Source organism: Haliotis asinina, chromosome 9, assembly GCF_037392515.1.
Source record: "Haliotis asinina isolate JCU_RB_2024 chromosome 9, JCU_Hal_asi_v2, whole genome shotgun sequence".
In the NCBI taxonomy this organism is placed as follows: Eukaryota; Metazoa; Mollusca; class Gastropoda; order Lepetellida; family Haliotidae; genus Haliotis; species Haliotis asinina.
In genome coordinates this window covers 50,734,531-50,751,820 of record NC_090288.1, presented here as the reverse complement: position 1 = coordinate 50,751,820, position 17,290 = coordinate 50,734,531, and the positions used below count along the sequence as shown (strand labels likewise).

The following is a 17,290-nucleotide window of genomic DNA, read 5'->3' as shown; positions in this document are numbered from 1 at the left end:
CTATACCCACATCAGCCACGGTTTTTATACATGTTTATATTCCCTGACTTCCTGTCAATATCTAGAGGCTATGTCAAAAGCTTTGTGTCTTAATATTTGTTTAAATTTGATCAAACTTAGAATGAAGTGTTGAATTTATATGAAAAAAAGATTAAATTTTATGTTGTTTCTTATATCATTTGTATACGGAAAATAATTGAAAGAAAAATGTTTGTTTCCTTATAAGGCAGACTGAATAAACAGTGATTTAAGTAACAGTGGATGTTTCAGTTTGTTCCAACAGAGAGAGTGAGTGAGTGAGTGAGTGAGTTGAGGTTTATGCAACTTTTAGCAATATTCAAGCAATATCGTGGCATGGCATCTCAAAACTTTTTCTCTCATATCAGGCATAGGCTGAACTTGAAGATTTAAGAAAAGTGCAATTTTCCAATTTTCATGACAAGCTGGTCTCAATATTTTTTGTTTGTTTTATTATTTCAGGAACATACACATTTTTGGATTCCAACTTTTGCCCATTTGAATTTTTGACATAAGAGTTTTACAGTGTTGTCAAGGTGGAGTTTACCTACAAACTTCTGAAATACCATCTCACTGTTAGTTTACTATTCAAGGAGATCTGGATAAATATCAACCTAATGGGCACTCTCATTATACAGTGTCATGCCCGTGAAATACCTGTAATTATACCGTTTTTTTTTTTCAAATCCATTATTTAATGGAATACTAATGATGTGTTTGTCCATTCAAATGACTGACGGATGATAACTGGACTTGACTATCCAGGGTGTGGCACAAATAGAAGTCTTGTCAGTGTTGGTTTAGAATGTGTGGACATGGCCAGAATGGACCAGGTGGACCTCACAAGTTGCTCATTGAATCCAGGAAAGCAGAGCGTAGCTTATGGCAGACTGGACCATGGTCATTGTGTTTGAGGCATTCATCCATTAGAGCAATGTTCAGCTGTTTTCAATGATGGTGACTATGACTGATGGTGACTTAATAATCTGTAAACAGACCTGTTCTGCATGGTCAAGTGCATTTACAAGTGAGAAGGGCACATGAATGGGTTCAGTGGTCAGATCTGATTCCTCAAAAATTGTCTGATTGAACGGTCAAGCAAGCTGTTGCCCTGCATGTCTGCATGGGCTGTGTCATTTGTAGATTGTGTCTTGTGGACTCAGTGAGGAAATGAAGTGTGAGTATTGTACATTCGAATTTTGCCATGTGTTTTCTTTATGGATATTCAGGAAACCAAATTTGAAACTAAAAAAAGAAAAACCAAATAACTATGTGTTGTGAAGGCATCACAAAAGTACAGAGTGTGTAGTTATTTCTGGCACCTACATTGGTATGCAATATGATCCTTTACTGCCTTTCATACAACAACATTGTAGCTGTTAGTACATTGAGATGTACCTTGTGCTCCCCAAGGATATAACACTGTTATTCCAGCACAATATCTGCTGTGTCTGGAAAGTACAATTTACGTGTTGGATATGGATAAATTATACATCAAAGATATCATATTGAAATGGATCTTGTGAAAGCCTTGTTTGTCAAACCTGTTTAGTGTAGAAGGCTGGGTTCAGACAAGGAACTGTAGACCTTTTGTAGATGTACATATGTTTTGTTAAATATGTTTGTTATTCCATCAAAAGCAGATGTACAGGTTGCTCAGAACGTAATGATAATATTTACAACCATACAAAAAAGTCATTGAGCTGTTTTCTTTAAAAACATTCTCTTGAGTTGCTTTTAGTTTGTGCAACCAATGGAATGTTTTATCATCTTGCTGCATAGTTCAGTATACAGAACCTGAATGTGTACATGAAGACAGTGTTCTTGCATTCTGTAAGCATTAAAAACTTTTCTTTTCTTTACTAATCTTTTAAAGCTGTCCAGAGTAAAACTTTCCTGTAAGTTCACTGATATTTCCTCAAAATTCAGGGTTGCCCCATTCCCAGCTGGTCTAACTTCTGTGCATATACTTGAAAGTGGCGGACTGTGAGAACTGGTAGTCAGCGAATGTGGTACTTTGGTTTTTGTGGGAATGATGGTTTGTTCATTTGAGTTTGATGTATTTTACTGGGGGTTTCTGTCAAGGAATGTGAAGAATACATTTTGTGATAAGAGAATTTATTCGAACTTTAAGTTACACGCTTGTTTTACACTGTCTTGTTAATGTTTGAGCCCATATAGTCTTGTGTGTTTCAAAAACCCTACTGAGAATTCTCACCAAAGTCTGAAGTTATAAATATGTATATCTTAATTTTCCTTGCCACTATGCAAATTTATTTATTTGTTTTAAAAATATATATGACCTGGTGTGGTTATACTTGTTCTCTCAGAATTCGATCTGCCAAATCATTTCACAAATTCAATGATCCTAAGAATTTCATGCCGAGTTTATTCACGGAAATGTGTTCAAACATAGATATTCTTTAAGGTTCAGTAGAGTTGGTGTTTCATGTTCCATGAACTGTTGCTTCAGTCTAGGGCAACGGTTGGGTAGTCTTGTGGTTAAAGTGTTTGCACATCACGCCAAAGACTCAGGGCCTAGAACTTAGCACTAAGAGAGTCGTAAGTTATCGTTGATGTATGGCACTTACGACTATCTTAAGGCTAAGAGATCTTCGAAAATCTAGGCCCTGGTTCAGTTTCCCACATGCGTGCAGTTAGAGTGCTAGGGCACAATGTGTGAAGCCCCTTTTCTGGTATAACTGGAATATAGCTAAGTGTGGCTTAAGACTACACTCACTCATCCACTAACTCATTATCCACTCTGTGAACTCTCAACCACTCAATCAATCACTCATCCACTCACTCATTATCCACTCTGTGAACTCTCAACTTCATTTGCTCACTCAACCACTCAATCAATCACTCATCCACTCACTCATTCACTGATGCAAACACCCACCTAAGCTGAACCAACATTGGTCTCTTCACTAGAAGATCTGTCTTCAGCTCACTCACTCACCCATGTACAAGTGTTTGTAGTGGTAAGGCATGTGGTGCTATGCCCACAGAGATAGACATCGGTCAGAGTGGGCCTGGGTTGTTCACTGGTGACCTATCACCATATCTGGATTAACTGTCCCCAGAACAACAGTGTAAATGAATACATCTCAAGTGTCACATGAAGGTTAAGTCAACACCAGTAATTAGGTTGTGCTCAGAGACTGGTTGCTATGCCTTTAGTATACTGGATCATACCAAGACTGCTACAGCTGCTGGATGTCTCTGTCAAAGTAAGTTACAACAGGTTTGTTGTCATTTCAGTGATAAATCTTATGTAAAGTATAGGGCCAATCTCATGACATTGGCAAATCTTATGTAAATCGTATGTAAGACATCTGACATGTGACAAGCGTAGTGTGATGACATTGGCAAATCTTATATAAATATTATGTGAGGTAAGAGATACGACAGGTGTAATGTCATGACATTGGCAAATCTTATATCAAGTGAGAGAGATACAACAGGTGTAGAGTCATGACATTGTCAAATGTTATGTAAAGCTTTTGTCAAGAAAGAGAGATATGACAGGTGTAGTGTCATAACAAATGTAAATCTGGCATAAATCTTACATAAAGTAAAACAGATACAAAGTGTATAGCACTGCAAACTGTAACAGGTGTTGTGTCACAACAATCACAAAACTTGTGATAAGTATCATGTCACAAATATCGTGAGTCATCTGTCAAGTTTGCTCAAGTTTTGAAGGAAGGCTATGTTAGGATCAGGGAGTGACAGCTTTGCAATCACCCCACTGCATTGTAAATCTTTGTCAAAGCATGTTGAGGGCCAGAGAACCAGGACAGTTTGACCATCATATGTTCCTGTAGAGTGAGGTGGCCTAGTGGTTAAAGCGTTTGTTCGTCATGCTGAAGACCTTGGTTCAAATTACCAGCATGGGTACATAGTTCGTTTCTGGTGTACCCTGCCATGGAATTGCTTGAATACTGCTAAAACCGGTGTACAACTACACACACACACTCGCTCGCTTGCTCGCTCGCTCGCTCACTCACGCATGCACTCACTCACTCATGTACAGCACAAGGTGAAATTGCTGATGTGTTGTGACCTGTGAAAGCCTTTGATGAAACATCTGACCCTTAAGTTATCAATTATTTTCAATTATAATTGGTTACAATTTCACCAAGTATGAAAATACTGATCTCAGTTGATACATTGCAGTTAGTGAGTTAAAAAGAAGGAGGTTTTGTTAGTTTGTTGTTGAATGCTGCAGTCAGCAATATTCCAGCTATGGCAACAGTGTCTGTAAATAACCAAGTCTGCACCAGACAATCCAGTGATCAAAATCATGAGCATTGATCCCCGCAACTGGGATACAGTTACACATGTCAACCAAGTCAGCCAGTCTGACTGCCCGATCCTGTTAGTCGCCTCATATGACAAGCATATGTCTTACTGAAGATCAATTCTCTGAATATATGTCATTTTCATTCTACCAAACAAACCCGTTTAAACTGAAAAGGAGCCTCAGGGAGACCAGAGATTCAGAACCAGTGGAAATCAGGGATTGCTTCATTGAGGGCGTCTGAGGAAGGTTAAAATATAGGGAAAACAATATGGTTCAGGGACTGATTATGGGCCTACATCAGTGATGAGTGCAGAAAGGACGGGTGCTCCGAAAGAAATCACAAATATTGATTAATTGGAAATTAGCAGGCGATGGTTTGTAACCTGTAGGTTTGCCGCTTGTTTCTGTGATAGCATCAAGATTTGGACGATGTAAATGATGTGCATGTTGTCAGGGCAGTCGGTGGCTTGGCACAAATTTGTCTTGTCAGCATTTGATATTTCCTTGTTTCCTTCCAGTGATAACTCGTCAAATGGTCTTGTGATTAATTTGCAATTGGAAATTGGAAAGAATCGTCTGATGGATGTGATTTTTTTCGTGTTCTGTAGAGTTTGAACAAAGAATTCATAGTTTGTCTTACAGACACCCCACAGAAAAGCTAATACAACCTATGCAGAGTCTAAAATGTGTGGCATGTGTCTCAGTTAACATAGTTTTGGAAAATTAAGAAAATCTTGATTATATTTATTACTATAATTTAGGTACTATTTGTTCTATAAACTGTGTTCAGTCAGAGACATGATGAAGAATTCAGTGTTCAGTTCAGTGTAAGGGCCAGAATAATGCATAACATGTCAAAAACTTAACATCTTGTCATGATCAGTGCATTTTCAGGGTGGCACTAAACAGATATGCGAAATATATGGGTAATATCTTAACCTTGCATGTCTTTTTAATACAGGTTTTGACCTATTAAGGTCATCTATTGGGATTAACCTTCAGTGACTCATGCGTGTCATAAGAGGCAATTAACTGGATCAGGTAGTCAGGCTTGTTGACTTGGTGACAAATCATGGTATCATAAATGTGTAGATTGATGCTCTTGATATTGATCATTGGATTGTCTGGTCCAGACTCCATTATGTACAGACTGTTGGAATATTTCTGGAATAATGATGTTGGGTGCAACAAGAAAAGGGGTAATGTCATCTGTAGTGTCCCAGAGCCTTGAAAGTATTGTAACAAAATGTTATCCTTAAAATGCTTATTTCCATCCAACTTGCAAATGAATCTCAAGAATTTTACAGCTTTCATTAACTGCCTTTGCAGCCATTCATGACATTGTCATCCTGTCTCACAACTGTATTTGAAACTATTTTTATTGGTCCTGATATGTTGTAAACTCCTGGAAAATACTTGCAGCAGCATTGACATCACCGTACACCCTGACTGTGGAATACCTGTTTTATGAAACTGAAGCCAGATTGTTAATTGTCAAGCCAGCTCTGCCCCTCCTAAAAATCTAATTTGAGAAGTGGAATGTGTTGTGTAATGACTTCATGTTTGTCTGACAAAGCAACATCTTTGTGTGAACCAAAACCCCTATCAACTGATCAGCAGATGAACACAGTGTAATTAACATTGACGACAGTCCCATTGAACTCATATGAAATGTCATGTAATCCCATACATTCTGTATAAGTGTTGTACGTTATGATTGGAAATGCTTGTTGATCTTATTTACTAGAGTGGCCATGTGATGGTGCGGTCTCTGAGGGATATCCATCGCTTCCATCATGTGCAGTTCATTCTCCTCTTGATCACTAGGTCTCAGACTTCCAACCTATTACTGTTTCTTATGAGGTCCCAAACTCCTGGTGGAAGTGCATTAAACCCTCTGACGATCACTAGACGTCACAGCAACTGACACATGACAGTTTCTTTTCAAATCAATCAAGTTATCCTATTTATGGCAATGATATTTACTGTTGTGTATCTGATGCAATTTTCAGATTGGTGAACATTCCGTTCTCAGTGCCAGTGTCTGTGAGCATCACATTGTCTTGGTTGTGGGTTCAGTCTAGATCAGACAATTTGAACCCAAATCAGATAATGGACATGTGGATAGTTGATTATGGCCATCCTAACTCTATGTATTATAGCTCAGGAAACAATGACACTTTGAACTCTTCATAAAAATCTAGTTTAGAACGGTTTGACACCTCAGAATATCATGTTTGTGTATAACAACCTTTAACCCTAAGCGTAACTTCATTTATAAAGCAATCCACATCACCAACACCTTGGCATTGCCACACTACTCCAAAATCTAGAGAATACAATATATGCTTAATATGAGTTCCCGTATCAGCTGCATCTAAACCTACTAACATACTACAACACTGTTGTGGGTACCTGTTTTTAGACATGCTAAGAAGTTTGAACCAGTATCTTATACAGCTGACATATATATCTACATAAATACCATAACAGTTACGTTCACCCAATACAGCAACATTGGTAGATTAGGAGCCAACACCCAAAACAAATTTAGAACATTTAGCTTGAAAGCGTTCAAGAAACAAGCACTGGTGGATACCCCAAATCTATGAATCATACAGAGTTATTGGTTTGATTTGTGAATCAAACATTTTACATTATATTTGAAAAAATGATACCAAAGTGATATTGAAATTTTGATTGGGACACCCCCCAGTTTCCATTTTTCATATTTCCTTAATTTGCACCATTTGGAAAAAACAGTATTTCATTCTTACCTAAATTGACTCTTAAGCCCCATTTGTTACAGAATGTTTGTAAAATGTCTACATTCTTTTGTAATGTGAGAACAGAATCTGCAAAAATACATAAATCATCACCGTAGAGAAGTATACAGCAGTCTAATAAATCTTCATGAATAAAGATCCCCCTGCCACTGAAATGCTGAATGTCATTTTCCAGCTGGTTTTTGAACAATGAAAATAAAAGAGGACTTAAAGTGCATCCCTGTTTAACACCACTGAAACATTTCAAGTAATCTGTGAAATTGCTCCTTGAGGCCAAAGTTTTTGAGTGCATGTCTTTAATGATGGTGAAAACCATAAATACCATTTGAATACAGGACATACCACTAAGATCCCTGTTGACGGAATCAAAAGCCTTTGAATATTAACAAATAGCCAATAAAACCTTCCTTTTGATTTGGATAAGTGTTTCTGTACTAGAGATTGGAAAGTAAACATGTTATCAACCGTAGAATACCACATCCAAATCCCATCATGGAGCTTTAACCCAACAGAAGTAAGAAGAACAATTTTTCGGTTGGACTGTGCAAAATTATGAGACAAATTAACAGAGTTGGTCTATCGATTTCATGTAAAAAAAAAAAAATTGGTCTTGCAACATTTATTAGATTTTGTGTTTGTGAACAGTTCATCAGTTTCATCTGAAATCAAACAGACTGTAAGGACTGACTGGTAGTCAAGTGGTTAAGGCATTTGATGCTTCAGCAAAACATCAGGTTTAATTCCCAAAATGGGTACACTCTACGTAAACAAGTTGTCACATTGATTTGGACTGACTAGGACAAAGACTAGATCTGATATGAAAACTGGTCACGTTGCTGAGTAAATTTAGATTGACTGAAACTAGAGCTCAGAGATATTTGATTGGTGATGTAAAACTCTGATATGCTTTGCTGAACCAGTGAGCCCTAATCCCTGCTGCCATTGGATGTAATGTAAGTTAAAATCTTGATGAAAGCAACACTACTTAATGATGTGCCTTGGGGAGTGATACACCTATGGGCCTCAGATCAGCAAAATTGCTTTAAAGTGGGGCTTGTTAACTTAAGAATTTCAAGCTGATTTGAATCGGTCTGCTGTGTGTCTTAGACTGAAGACTGGAGGGTTGAACTGATCACAAAAACTCCTGTCTGTTTGGTTCACCATTAACTTGCTTCATGTCCTGATTCAAGTAATTTCTGCATGGAGTAACAGATAAAGGGATTGGAGTAGGTAGAATGTTCTGCTTTGGTTAAAGCTCTTAGTTACAGAAGTAAGTTATTTCTGTGTTTTTGTATGTACTGTATATGACTATAGGTAAACCCAACTCTTTGACAAGCTGAGGTCCTAACTTGACCATTACAGTCAGTATTAAAATGGTATGTCTGGTAAATAAGACCACGAACTGTCGGTTTTCTTGTAGTCATGATCAATGGAGTGTCAACAAATCCACATTGAATTAAGCAAGTAAATTCTGTTGAAATAGTGGTGAATAATATACTCATGGAAACGAATAAGGGAACACCTGAAAGGACAAGTGTTCCTTTATTCTTTACCAGAATTTCAACCACAGGGCAATACAACGCTTGTGAAGAAACATGTAAAACAATGGAGAAACGCTTGAACTTTCAGGTCTGTTCCCTTGTCTGTTCCCATGAGCATAGTTTCAGATGCAATTTTACTATGCTCGCTGACGCAGAAGTATTTCCAATATATAACTGAGTATGTTTTAATTAAATCACTTGTAGATTGTAGAAAAACATGCACAGCTGATAGCTATGTCCAGTTCTGTATACTGGACAATTACACACAATAATCTTAATATGTTCTGCATATAACGCAGTCCCTAGCTAAAACAAACTCAAACTGAAAAGGTACTACATGTTGTCCAGTTATGTTTAGTTACAAATTATTGATGAAAGTTATTTTCTCTTGTTTGTTGAAATGAAGCGATGAATGTGGTGTAATGTTTAGATAAGTTGGCTCCTTTCTACCCACTGCTTTCTTGATCCCTAGTACTGGCTTGTCTAAGGTCATGTACAGTAAGGTGAAGCCCCAGTTGGACACAAATTTTACAGTGGAAATGTTCTGCAAATGTTGATTTGCAAAACCTGTTTTGCTGATAATATATTGCTCCAAACACAATGTGGATGAGGGATACACTCCTGACCAGATTAACTTTCTGCTAATTTGATCAATCAATCTTGACATGTTTGCTATTTTTGTCCAATAGTAATATGGTTAGGGCTGTTGATATGTATGTGCACCTGTCTGTCAGCTGATTTGTACGTGACATACAGCTCCTGACTCCCTGCTGGAGTGGAAATATCAGTATAATATATATCCCTGACACTATATACATTTGGGGTGGGGATGCTGTGTTGGATGTGTTAGCCTTGTGGCCAAGGTGCAAGTCCCTACATGGGACTCACATGAATCAGCCATGTATTAAAAAAATGTCATAAAATGATAGATGGTTGGGATTTTTTGTCAACCTTTAGGAAAATGTATAGGAGTGTACTTTTAGTACACTGCAATTTACTGTCTGGCAAGAGGTTATTTCTTATGTATTCCATAATTCAGATGACACCTGTGAATATCCGCATTATAACTGGTCTTTGTCAACCATGCTTGTCATAAGACAACTAACAGGATTGGCAAGTCAGGCTTGCAGATGTGATGAACACATGTCATCATATCCCAGTTGTATAGATTGAGACTCAGGACATTGATCACTGGATTGTCTGGTTCAGACTTGATTATTTATAGATCGTTGCCATTAAATTGGAATACTGCTGAGTACAGTGTTGAAGAAAACATGAAAAAACCCTAAATATCTAAGACTACCTGTTTATCACTTTCAGAACACAGCTTCTTCTTTGTAAAGGTCATCACTCTGTCATTGTCCATGTCCTTGAGATTCTCACTAAACTTCTTAATGGTCTAACGGTACTCTACTGAAATGCCGTAACTTAATCAAAACACATTTCCAAGTAGATTCAGTATCAGCTAAAACACTAATTATTTGTATTTGGTTGTCATGCTGGTTCGATTAAAAGTAACTTGAGAAACTTTACCGGTAAGCCCTCAAGGACAACCACACTGTGGTAAACTACATTCAATACAATAATTAGACCAGCTAACACACTCATGAACATTATTAATTGTCATGAAAGTTCATGTAGTGACTGAGGGAATGGCAACCATCACTTGAGGTCAAATGGCTAACTATGAACTTACAGTCAATTATAATTTTATAGTGAGTGAGTGAGTGAGTTTAGTTATATACCGCACTCAGCAATATCCCAGCCAAATTGGTGGCAGTCTGTAAATAATCTAGTCTAGACCAGACAATCCAGTGATCAACAACATCAATCTGCACATTTGGAACCGATGACGTGTCAACCAAGTCAACAAGCCTGACCACCTGATCCTGTTAGTCACCTCTTACGACAAGCATAGTCGCCATTTATGGCAAGCATGGGTTGCTGAAGGCCTATTCTACCCCGGGACCTTCAGGGGTTTAATAATTTTATGACAGATATATAGGATGTTATACGAGTGCCCATGTCACACCAGTGCCAAAAAGTTGGCATTTTGTGAGTGAGACAAGGATATACAGATATTTAGGCTCGAGTATAGTAAACATAGAATGATATGGACACTCATATGATATTCTATTTATTACTGAAGTTGTCAAACAGAAGAAGATAAACCCAAATCTACTCTCCAGCACAGGCTGGCTACCTTAGGTTGCTGCATGTAGAAAGCAACATCATGGAAGAAACGTGATGTCATAGCATTATTCATGATGTCATGTCACCATGACAAAGAGACATTTTGCACAAGGACATCGTATGAAAAACATTAATGCCAATATTTTTGCCCTTGTAGGTAATAAACAATAAATTATGTGAGTGCCCAATATTGTCATTCTATGTTTACGACATGAGTGCTTAAATGTTGGTATTACCAATATTTAGGCACGAGTGTATAATGTTCTATTTGTTTCTGAAGTCGTCAAATTGAGGAAAATGAACCCATATCTACTTTCAAACACAGACTGGCTACCCGCTGTCACCGCAGAACACAAAGTCGCAGAAGAAAGTTGACGTCAGAATGTTGTTATGATGTCACGTCACCATGACAAAGTGATATTTTGTCCTAGGGCATCATATTAAAAATATTAAGGTAATAAAATAGCAAAGTAAAACTACGGAAGAGTAATGATAAAAGAATTTAAAAAAGAAAGCAATGTTTTCAACCTTCATATTTCAGTTTTTAAAAATGCTGAGAAAGGATCAGTTAAATATAAACTCCTTGAAACTGACCAAAACATTACAGCTAATGCCAATCGAATGGGTCAACTCCAGGAAATCAGTCAATTAGAACATTGATCATTTAATTGAAATGAGAGATTCAAAGACAAATCTATTCTGTTGCTGTCCATGGTTGGATGGCATTGAAGCAATCCTTAATCTAGTTCAAGTCTTTTAATGATGACATTGCATATTAATATCAATATTGAAATCAAGAAACATTGACTTAATATCAGGAAATCTCTTGAAGGTGTATTTACTTATGAATGTCATTCAGAAACTGTCATTGTTGGTAATATTTGATGAATGCGTCTTGCTGTAATCTTACTACAAGTTTGTTTGCTTATCATCTGTGCACTGCAAATTAATCCAGCTTGAAAGTTCAGCTACCAGTAAAAGCTAGAGTGTCAACAGTCTGTGATGAATGGGATTTGTGAGGAATGTTTTTCCATGTGTATCTGCAGTTAATTTCAAACCCATACTAAGAAGTGCACATATCCCATCAATGTGTTTTAGAATACTTTGCTACCTGACATTGACGAGAACTCAAAACATATTGGTCAGGGTCAAGAGTCCTGCATTCCTTTGCCACTTCCTCCAGGATTACACTAACACACATGGACAGAGGTATTCCATTAGGCAGTAGGAGACCAGTCTCGCTCTAGCAATTCTGTCCCCCTTCCCCCCTTACCTATCTCTTTTCATGAACACCCTGTGTCTTCTCATATTTTCAGTTTTCCTACAGTTTTCACCATTATTTGCCTTTTACACCCAGGAATCTTCTTGGGAAAGGCCAGTTATTCTCAGGTGTTCAGGACTGGACACAGTGTGTGAAACACATTTCTAGTGTCCCCCCCAATATTTCAGGAATATTGCTAGAGCTGAGAATATAGCTCACTCGCTCACACATGGGAGAGCCCGGTTATTGTCAGGTGTTCAGGACTGGACACAGTGTGTGAAACACATTTCTAGTGTCCCCCCAATATTTCAGGAATATGGCTAGAGCTGAGAATATAGCTCACTCGCTCACACATGGGAGAGGCTGGTTACTGTCAGGTGTTCAGGACTGGACACAGTGTGTGAAGCCCATTTCTGATGCCACACCCAATATTGATAGAATTGTTTCTCTATTGAGATCAGGTGGTCAGGGTCGTTGACTTGGTTGACATATGTCATCGGTCCCCAGTTATGGAGATCAATGCGCATGCTGTTGATCACTGGATTGTCTGGTCCAGAATTGATTATATACAGACCACCGCCATATAGCTGGAATATTGCTGAGTGTGGCATAAAACTAAACTAAACTCACTCACTCACTCACTAAACTCATTCACTAGCATTTAATCTACTATTGACAATAGACAGGCAGGGATTCCTTTGTTGGATCACAATTGATGGTGCACATTGGTTGGTTCCTGGCAATGGCTGATGGAAGCTACAAGGACTCAAGTATTTGTTTGCTCAGACTAGAACTTAGTTTCATATTGGGTTTCAACAGACAATAAACACATAAAGATACGGAAGAGGACTGATATTAATGAAGAACTTGAGATGGTCATGGTGACAGTTTACTAGTGTCTCTGTTCAATTAACACAGATTACAAATTAGCTTCTTGTGTTTCTAATGACTCCCTAGAGAAAGGAGTACATCATATATGGCGAACAAGAACCTTGAAGTAGTAGGTGAGCACAGGAAATGTTGAGGAACAATATTCCATTTATCTGACTGTAATTAACTAGCAACCTCCCACATCGCCCCCACTGTGACAAATATGAGCTTATTGTGACTAGGATTAGATTATTGTGTGGAGAAAATACACATATCCATGTAGTATATACTGGACAAAAATAGTTAGGGATGTATGTGATTTTCGAAAATAATGAATAATGATCTATTTGTTCAATGACAGTCTGATGAAATATCAGTCATAGAAATACCAGTATCCCTAAATTATTTTGTCTAGTATACTTGGTGCTGCTGATGGGTCAGATGAAGTATCTTTTTGAGTTTATTCAGGAGACATTATTAAGAAATCCATGTCATTGTTTGTCAATTTAGGTATTTATACTTAGAAACATGGGAGGTTTTTTAACTAGTATTGGAAACCAAAGGTCATTGTGGTCTGTTATCTGATTGGTTGAAAAACATGATCGAATGGTATTCCATTTGTGGAAATTTCAAGACTGTTTGCTTCATGTTGACATGTAGTAATATCACACACAGTTGTGCTGTTGTATTGTTGTATTGTCATTAGCAGTGGTGACGTTATTTAATCCTCTCAATGCTACTGTTGAACCCATTCGACAGCAGTGCAGGATAAGGGCATCTCCAAATAAAACTTGCAATAATTATTCGTTAATCATAATGTGATATAAAGTCAGAATTCCGTCACAAATGAGAAGCTCCAGATGCTACCATGGTAACCAGCTGAAACACGGCTGTGGATGACACTTCACTGCTGTACCCATACTTGATGTAAGTGAGTGCAGACAGTTAATCTCATGTTGGCCTTATGGTTTACTTGTGTGTTTACTACATCAGTAATGATCACATGTTGAATACCCAGTAACACCTAAAAATTGGCCAGCACATGATGTTTATCTCATAATTCATCTCTTATTCATTGTCATGCCAAAGATCCATGTTCAATTCTTCCCCCCCATGTGTTAATATCAGTGGTTACATGTGCAGCACAGTAACTCAACAGACAATACAGAAAAGAAAATAAACAGGTGGTTCACTTTCAAAATTACTAATGATAAAAATGTTCAAGATGGGCATCTGGCTAAAATGTCAGAATCCTTGATGGTCCATTCATGGAGTATTATCCCTGGTCAGTCACTGTCACATCTCTGAGATGTCCCATCATGTAAAGTGAGCGAGTGATTGAGACATAAGGAATCTCACTTGCAATTCTGCAGATATCAATTATATCAACACATGTTGATAAAGGTACAAATATTCGAGGCTTGTCAGGATGTTTTTACTTTTATCAATGAGTGTTGATATAATTGATATCAGAACAAATCAAGGTGATATTCTGTGAAAAAATCAGTCTTGATTAGTTTTAATCAAAAATCACTCTTGGTTAGTTTTGAGCCAAAAATTAACATCTCTGAACATGGTGCTGTCATTATACTTGCAGTGCAGCCATGTCAAAGCATTGTGATGTCATCAAGTTAATGAGGTCATAGCATTGTGAGTCATGTAATGGATGGAGCATTGTACAAAATCTACTGTCAAAATTACTGTCAGAATGATATCTCTTAGGAGATATCGTTTGATCTCACACAAGCAATATCTTCAGAGGATACAGTTCTGGATGATATATATTTACTTAGCATTGCACCATGTCCAGCAGCCATGCAGCTAGTCGTAGAAACATGTAGAAATTTTATATAATTTGAACTCAAATGGTTGAAATTCAAGTGTGCTCATATGATGGGATGTTATATATCTTCTGATTGTCTGTTATCCAGTTGTCAGTAGGGTAGACAAGTGGTTAAAGCATTTGCTTGACAAGCCAAACAACCCAGCCCAATTCCCTTCATTGCTTCATTTTGTGAATTACATTAATGGTGTCTTTCCTGTGTGTTAGTGCTGGAATATTGCTGAAAGCAACGTAAAACTATACTCACACACTATGTGGAACTTTATCTCTACTTTCTTTTTGTTTTAGGGCACTTTAAGAATTTTTAACTGAGAGTACAAGACCCATGGATCTGAAAATTGGTGCCAGTTATTTCAGTTGTGGTATATATGTATATATCTGTGCCATAATTTTATCAAAAATGTGGACTACAAAACCATGTAATGAAAACTGTTGTAGAGACCAGTTTGCATTATATTGTTTTGTTATTAATGTAATTCACTCTTCACTTAGTTGTACTCAGTATTTCAATGGTAAAATCATAATAATCTTTATGCACTGCACTCATTCTGTTCTTTCTCTCCCTTTTAAAACACAATCAAATATCATTGTGTCCAAGTTGATGGTTACCGGTGAAGATCCAGGTTAGAAATGGTCTTCAGTAATCCATGCTAGTCATAACAGGCACTAACCGGATCAGGTTGTCGAGTGCACTGACTTGGTTGACACATGTCAGTATCCCAGTTAGGTAGATTGATACTCATACGGCATATGGCTGGAATATTGCTGAGTGCGTTGTAAATTTGGACTCATTCCCCAAGTATATGGGCTGCATAAATACTTAGAATTATACAAGATCTTATGTAAAAAAAATGGTAATGACTACATATGGAACACTTCACTATCTGCAGAATTATGTTAGTATGTACATCTAATCATCTGCTTGATATTACAAGTAATTTGATCTAATCAGTAGTTATTACTGATAGAAAGAAAATAGGAAATGAATTATGAATAGAAACGAAAATAACTAAATCCAGGTTCACCACATTAAGAGTGCTGAGAAAGGCTACAGGCATTTGATCATTGATTGAAATGGTTAAGAGTAGATGTTTGACCTGCTACTTAAGCCTGAATAGGTTCCAAGCTTTGGGAAATTGTCAGAACACTTTAGGCAGCTTAGTGATGTCAGCTAAGCTTTAGAACATTGCCTTAACAGCTTAGGTAGCATTGCAGTGTGAGTTCCAACACTGTGTGAGATGTTTGGATGTTCAGAGAGTGTTTTCATCCCAACCCCCAAGCCTGTCCTCCACACCTCTACAGCACACTGCTATCTCATAACTGGACTGTGTAATTTGTTTTGCTCAGACTAGTAAGACCCTCCTTACACAGTCACCTTCAACCAATGAGAGCAACCCTACGCCAACACTTCTCCTAGTCCTTCAATACAGAGCCAAACATCAGCGCTTGCTGCAATTAGATGCTGAAGTACGAGATAGCTCTCTAAATACGCCGCTGTATGTAGCTATTGATTGTAGAGAGAGTTGGGAATAATATCCATCGTTCACTCTCTCACTCACTAAAATTGTCCACAACTCCTTCAGAAAATGACCTTTAAGTTCAATTCATGATTTTTTTCTTTTAATTCCAGAAAAAGAATGCATGCTGTCTACAACAGGGAGATGGAATATGTGACGATGGTTTGAAGTTGAAGAAGAAATTGTCAAACGTTTAGAAGGGCCTGGTTTCATCAGTGATTGTGACTTTGCAGGTCATGTTATATAACAAATGATTATTGACATGACTACAAGTGGGATTTGCAGAAAGCCAACATACATTGCATCGTCTTGACAAGGGAAACAAAGTGTTTTCTGGAAGTTCAATTTTGCATGACATTTTTAAAAAGTTCAAAACAGTCGTCTTCTGAATCTGGTGTGTGCAATCACACTGTGCCCTTATGCATGAGGAACAGAAGGATGTGAAAGTGCTCTTATTCTTCAACAACAGAAGGATGTGTTAAATCTGTTATATATAACAGAAGGATGTGATAATAGTGTTCTAAACTTGAACAACAGATACAGGATCTGATAATAGCATTGTCATGCTTGAACAACAGAAGAATATGATAATACTGTTGTAATACTTAACAACAGAAGGATAACTTATTCATTCAGAGATTGATCGAATCATTCTAGTCCCTGAGGACTTGTCAACATCGGGAGCTTCTTTTTCTGTTATCTGTGAAAAAAACACATTTGTCTGAAACCATTATCATGAGACACAGACAGAGAGGCATGTCAGGATTATTAGTCTAACTACATCAAGAAATTGATTACCTGCTTCGAAAACCCATTGACGAGAACTGTCAAGACACATACGAGTCAAACAGGAGCTGGTTACTGACTGGATGCTGCTAGAAATGCAAGGCCTGTGATTGGCTGATGCATGAAACAACTGGATTGTAATTGGCTGAATTCTGATATCATTGTG

The 17,290-nt window shown here is 37.6% G+C and overlaps 1 protein-coding gene across 1 annotated transcript in view; it reads left to right on the top strand.

Moving 5' to 3' along the window:
- LOC137297012 (general transcription factor 3C polypeptide 1-like) overlaps window positions 1-17,290 on the top strand; it is a 272,609-nt gene that overhangs the window by 197,454 nt on the left and 57,865 nt on the right. The gene's annotated exons all lie outside the window — the stretch shown is intronic.